This window comes from Spinacia oleracea, chromosome 3 (genome assembly GCF_020520425.1).
Source record: "Spinacia oleracea cultivar Varoflay chromosome 3, BTI_SOV_V1, whole genome shotgun sequence".
NCBI classification, from domain to species: Eukaryota; Viridiplantae; Streptophyta; class Magnoliopsida; order Caryophyllales; family Amaranthaceae; genus Spinacia; species Spinacia oleracea.
Window position 1 is genome coordinate 150,683,662 of NC_079489.1, and position 6,859 is coordinate 150,690,520.

Here is a 6,859-nt window from a genome sequence, read left to right on the forward strand (position 1 = left end):
TGCCAGGAAACATATTATTTACACATAATCATTTAGCATAATTCAGATGCATACACTTTGTAGCGTGCCCTCCCTAGCTGCGCCCGAACCGAACAAGAACAAGTCTTTTTTTAGGACTCCAAGTGTCATCCCTCCGTAGATAGTCCACAGCACGTCCGGATCCGCCTTAAGCTTGACCAACTAGAATCGCCCTTAAGGTTCTAAGAATTTTCGGCTAATAGGCTACAAGTGTTTGGCTGATTTTTTTCCAAAATCTTACCTTTTAATACTTCAATTCTCGATGTAAATATGTGACCCTAGGCACCTATTTATAGAGTTTATGGAAAGGAATTATAATCCTATTAGAATACAAATCTATTTAATTATAATCCTACTAGGACTCTAATTAAACAAACTTTATCTATTAGGATTAGATTTAATTATATTACGAATCCCGGTAGCCTTAGGATTCCGAGTAACCCACACGAGTGGCAATGCACCGCACGCAGGCCTTACGGCCCACGCAAAGCGCACGGCCCAGCTCGCCGCTGCCTTTGATGCGCGCGCGCCCAAGGCCTTGGCTGGGCCTGGCCTTTGCGCTGGGCCTGGTCTAGGCTTTTGCGTGTGTTTGCGCTTTGGCTTGCTGGGCGATGGCCCAGTTTCGTGTTGGGCCTTCGTCTGGCAGGCCTCATCCGATGCTAATTCGTACGATGCGCTTCCGATTAAATTCTCGATTCCGGAATTCATTTCCGATACGAACGATATTTAATATTTCCGATTCCGGAATCAATTTCCGTTTCCAACAAATATTTAATATTTCCGTTTCCGGAATTATTTTTTAATTTCGATAATATTTCCGATTCTGACAATATTTCCGTTTCCGGCATTATTTCCGATTCCGGCAATATTTCCATTTTCAATAATATTTTCCGATACGTACCATGTTTCCGTTTCCGGCAACATCTATACGACTTGGATAATATTTATATTTCTGATACGATCCATATTTCCGTTTCCGGCGATATCATCGTTTCCGAATTATTCACTTGCTTGCCTTTGACGATCTCAACTCCCACTGAAACCAAGATCCGTCTATTCCGAATATCCATAGATGGAGTATTTAATACCATTAAATACTTGATCCGTTTACGTACTATTTGTGTGACCCTACGAGTTCAGTCAAGAGTAAGTTGTGGATTAATATCATTAATTCCACTTGAACTGAAGCGGCCTCTAGCTAGGCATTCAGCTCACTTGATCTCACAGAATTATTAACTTGTTAATTAATACTGAACCGCATTTATTAGACTTAACATTATATGCATACTTGGACCAAGGGCATTATTTCCTTACTTATATCGTTGAGTTTCACCAAAACTAACATGTACTCACAATTATTTGTGTACCTTACCCCTTTAGGATCAATAAGTAACACCTCGCTAAGCGTAATCTATTACTAGATTGATGTAAAGGTTATCCAAGTAAGTGTTATTTTGGCATGACACCTTTTAACTCAATTTTTAAGTTTGGAACTTAAGGCTCTTACTATGTTGGTTAGATTTTAAGTGAACTAAAATCCTTAATCATGCAACATAATCAAGCTTCAATCTCATGCATATTTAAGACATATTTAAAAGCAATAAATAACTTAAAACATGCATAAGATAAATGTGATCTAGTATGACCCGACTTCATCTTGAAGCTTCAACTTCAAAGTCCGTCTTGAAAATGGATTGGAAACTTTGTCTTGAATTTCACCGTGGGAGGCTCCATTTTCCTCAAACAGGATCAGCTATAATTAAACTAATTACAACTATTTGATGGTACGCAGACCATATTTGAATTGAAAAAACAAACTTTGGTGCATTAGACCAATTACATTCAAATTAATGGTACGCATACCATATTTTCTATCCTATTTGGGCCATACTAGTCACTTCATAACCTACAAAACAGTACATATACAATATATACCATTCACCCATTCATTATCATGAATGGCCCACATAGTTGGTTAGTAAAAACACATTGTATGCATCACATAAATATTTGCAGCAATTAATCAAGGGCACCAATAATCTACCAATTATTCAGTCCTTATTAATTCTAATCAAGTTGTTTAACCTTAAAGGATTTGTAGACCTAATCAAGAGTTTATGACTAAAATTGCTCCCACTTAAACCAATAACTTTATATGCTTTACTAATTTTAAACATAAAAATGTATTTCTAGTCTAACTGGAAACATACAAATTTAATTAAAATTTAAAGCTCATATAAAATTATAATTGAATCCATTTATTTAATTTATTTTTCAGTTGAATTAAATGAATTTAAATTAATTCAAGGTTTAATTTTAGTAAAATAATTAGTATAAATAAAAATTTATAATAATTATAGTATTCAAAATTAAAATCCGAGAAAAAAATTTAAATTTTTAATTTTAAAATTAATTAAAATTATTTCCGAACTGAAAATCTCAAATTAAAATTTAAAACGATTCAATCGTAACACGACGAGCACTTGAGCTTGCGCCCAAGTCCCATCGTGTGCACGACTGGTCGCTGCACAAGGCACACATAGCTCCACGCAATACGCAGCCACAGGCCACACGCACACGCAGCCATCGTTGGCCACGCTGCGCGCAACCTCTATGTTGTGTCGCGTCTGCTGATGCTTTCCCTCGAGAGGCATCTCTCGCTGCGCGAGCCAGCGCTCGCTTGTGGGAGGCAGTGCGCGCTGTGGCGCAGCTTGGTTGCTTCCCACACGCGACTGCTCGCTTTGCCCTACTCTCGCCCACGCCCATCGCATAGCACACACGGCCAGCACCTTTGCTTCGCGCGCGCGCCATGCTATGCCGCTCGTTGCATTCGTACCGCACGGGCGACGAGCTCCCTTGCTCGTCGTCGCGTGCCCGCACTATACAACACCCCTTAAGGGTAACACGTAGCTTCCATTGCTTTGTGCGTGCAAAATTTATGGGCGTTTTCATAAAAAATTAAAATTTTTAATTTAAAATTAACGACAAATTAATAAATCATACTCCCTCCGTCCCGGAATACTCGACCCGGTTTGACCGGCACAGAGTTTAAGGGACTTGAATTGACTTATTTAATTTAATAGGTAGTAGTTGATAGTGGGGTATTAGTTTAATGTAGTTAGTGGGAGGTGGGTTAAGAGGTGGGTTTGGGGGAGAGTAGGGGTTGAATTTTTAATTATTTTTTGTATGGAGTAGGGGGTAGGTGGGTTAATAGGGGTGTAGTGAGAAATAATATAATATTGTTAGAATATTTCCATTTTTAGAAACAGGTCAAGTATTAAGGGACGACCCGATAAGGAAAACAGGTCAAGTATTCCGGGACGGAGGTAGTATTAATTTCATAATTTTAGGGCGAAAAATCGAAAATTCATTAATTAATTAATTTCCGATTAACATGGATTTAAATCTAGGTCATAAAAATTTAAAATTTAACATAAATTAACAATTTTTATGGTGGATTTTAATCATGGATACCTAATTAAATTATTAATTAATTATGAAAAACAAATCAATTCTAAATTATTCGAATTTCAACAAATTAATCATAATTACAAATTAGGTTGTATAATTAATAAGTCTAGGCATTAATAATTGTTAAACATATACTGTAGGTCAATCAAAAACTCAAGATTTATCAACAAGAATCGCAAATATTCAATTTGACATCTTAAATTTACAAACTTTTGCGTTCGAAAAACTTAAACCTCCGAAAAGTCATAGTTAAGCTTCGAATTTGGGAATTCTGGGTTCGGACGAAAAATACTAGTTTTGTCAAAATTTTAGAATGCATTTTACATGCAAAATTGACACAAAAATCACTCGATTTGGTTGAGTAACGAATATTCTGCCGAAAAGCTGCGTACATATAATTAAATAAACGCAATTTGCAATTAATTACGAAAACTAATCACCCCTTTAATTCCTTGCAAATTTGTAAAATTTAACCATGTTCATGCAATTTAGATTATGAAAATAATAAGAGGCTCGTGATACCACTGTTAGGTTATGATACATATGACAAAACATAAATCACGCGAAAAACCTTAATGCCAGGAAACATATTATTTACACATAATCATTTAGCATAATTCAGATGCATACACTTTGTAGCGTGCCCTCCCTAGCTGCGCCCGAACCGAACAAGAACAAATCTTTTTTTAGGACTCCAAGTGTCGTCCCTCCGTAGATAGTCCACAGCACGTCCGGATCCGCCTTAAGCTTGACCAACTAGAATCGCCCTTAAGGTTCTAAGAATTTTCGGCTAATAGGCTACAAGTGTTTGGCTGATTTTGTTCCAAAATCTTACCTTTTAATATTTCAATTCTCGATGTAAATATGTGACCCTAGGCACCTATTTATAGAGTTTATGGAAAGGAATTATAATCCTATTAGAATACAAATCTATTTAATTATAATCCTACTAGGACTCTAATTAAACAAACTTTATCTATTAGGATTAGATTTAATCATATTACGAATCCCGGTAGCCTTAGGATTCCGAGTAACACACACGAGTGGCAATGCACCGCACGCAGGCCTTACGGCCCACGCACAGCGCACGGCCCAGCTCGCCGCTGCCATTGATACACGCGCGCCCAAGGCCTTGGCTGGGCCTGGCCTTTGCGTTGGGCCTGGTCTTGGCTTTGGCGTGTGTTTGCGCTTTGTCTTGCTAGGCGATGGCCCGGTTTCGTGTTGGGCCTTCGTCTGGCAGGCCTCGTCCGATGCTAATTCGTACGATGCGCTTCCGATTAAATTCTCGATTCCGGAATTCATTTCCGATACGAACAATATTTAATATTTCTGATTCCGGAATTAATTTCCGTTTCGAACAAATATTTAATATTTCCGTTTCCGGAATTATTTTCCGATTTCGATAATATTTCCGATTCTGACAATATTTCCGTTTCCGGCAATATTTCCGATTCCGGCAATATTTCCGATTCCGGCAATATTTCCATTTCCAATAATATTTTCCGATACGTACCATGTTTCCGTTTCCGGCAACATCTACGACTTGGATAATATTTATATTTCCGATACGATCCATATTTCCGTTTTCGGCGATATCATCGTTTCCGGAGTATTCACTTGCTTGCCTTTGACGATCTCAACTCCCACTGAAACCAAGATCTGTCGATTTCGAATATCCATAGATGGATTATTTAATGCCATTAAATACTTGATCCGTTTACGTACTATTTGTGTGACCCTACGGGTTCAGTCAAGAGTAAGCTGTGGATTAATATCATTAATTCCACTTGAACTGAAGCGGCCTCTAGCTAGGCATTCAGCTCACTTGATCTCACTGAATTATTAACTTGTTAATTAATACTGAACCACATTTATTAGACTTAACATTATATGCATACTTGGACCAAGGGCATTATTTCCTTCAAAGATTTATGCGGGATCGAAGAGGATGTCAATCTTTCGACTACAATTAGATGAATCAGACGGAAATCATATTTGTCACGGCTACAACAGATCTATAGACCCCCTCGTCAATGAAGGCTGTAAATCACAGCGATATAAAAGAGGGTATACAGAATGTTTGATATACTAAGATCGTAGCTATGGTGAAAGGAATTTTTTATTTGATTCGATTGTTATGTATTTTTTAGATTTATATCTTTATGTAGATGTCGTATGACTTTTTATCAATGAATTAATTTGTTTATTAAAAAAAAAGTTCAGATGGAGAATAAATAGGGTGGAATGTGATAGAATATGAATGAAATGTTGACCTAAATGAAAGTGAAATAAAAAGTGGGTAAAATTTAAAATAACACCCCAAACGAATAGTGTATATCAAAAAGTCTTGTGCGCATAAGGTGTACAATAAATTTATTGTACACCAATATAACTTTAACCCTTTTTTTTTGTAACTTTAACCTAGTTTTGATTAATTTGTATATTAGTAAAAAAAATTGATAGATAAATGTTTTAAAGGGTTAAATGATTAATTTTATACATTATTAGTGATTTTGAAGAAATAAGTTTTATTAAAATGAAAAAAATTATCACTGTAAAATAGATAACTTTTACATATATAAGCTTAACTTTTAAGCATTTTTGAGTTAACTTTTACTCCAGCGTACAATATTTATTGTACACCCATTACAAATAAGAATTTGTGAGTGCATATAACTTAGAAAAACGTACGGAATATGATTTTGCTGAAAAGGTAACTTTTTTTTTTTTTTTTGACATAAGCTTAAACAAGCAATTAAGGTAACTTTTAAACTTTGAAACAATGACAATTAGATAAGGAGAGGGTGTTAATTAAAAATAATTAGCATAGAAGTGATACATAATGCACGTAATAGAGTAGGCCTCCTATGAGACCGTCATACGCGTAAAATCAATTATGTCAACATTAAAAAAGATAATTATTTGATTAGAAAATATATTACTTATGTTCTTTAATATTCTTTACGCTTACTATTTGCACGGACTCCAATGTAATATTTAACGACTTATATATCCATTTCCGTATGTGAAAAAATTATGAAAATTTAATATTTTTAAAATGTATAACGAGACCAATCTAACAAGATCTTACATTACAACATTTTGATGTATATAACAGTGAGTATCGATCCACGGTCAAAGTTTTCATACTTTGGACACATATTTCAAAGCGTAAAGAACATTAAGGAACGGAGATAGTAATTATCTAGTTGAACAGTATGATTAATAATAATTGAACACAAATACTTGATCACAATGTTTAACCACATAGTATTTGATTAAAAAGTACGACTATTAGTTAAGAAGTTGATCTTATATATAATAACTTCTTATACTTATAAGTTTTGGTAAATGTAATAAGAGTACGTAC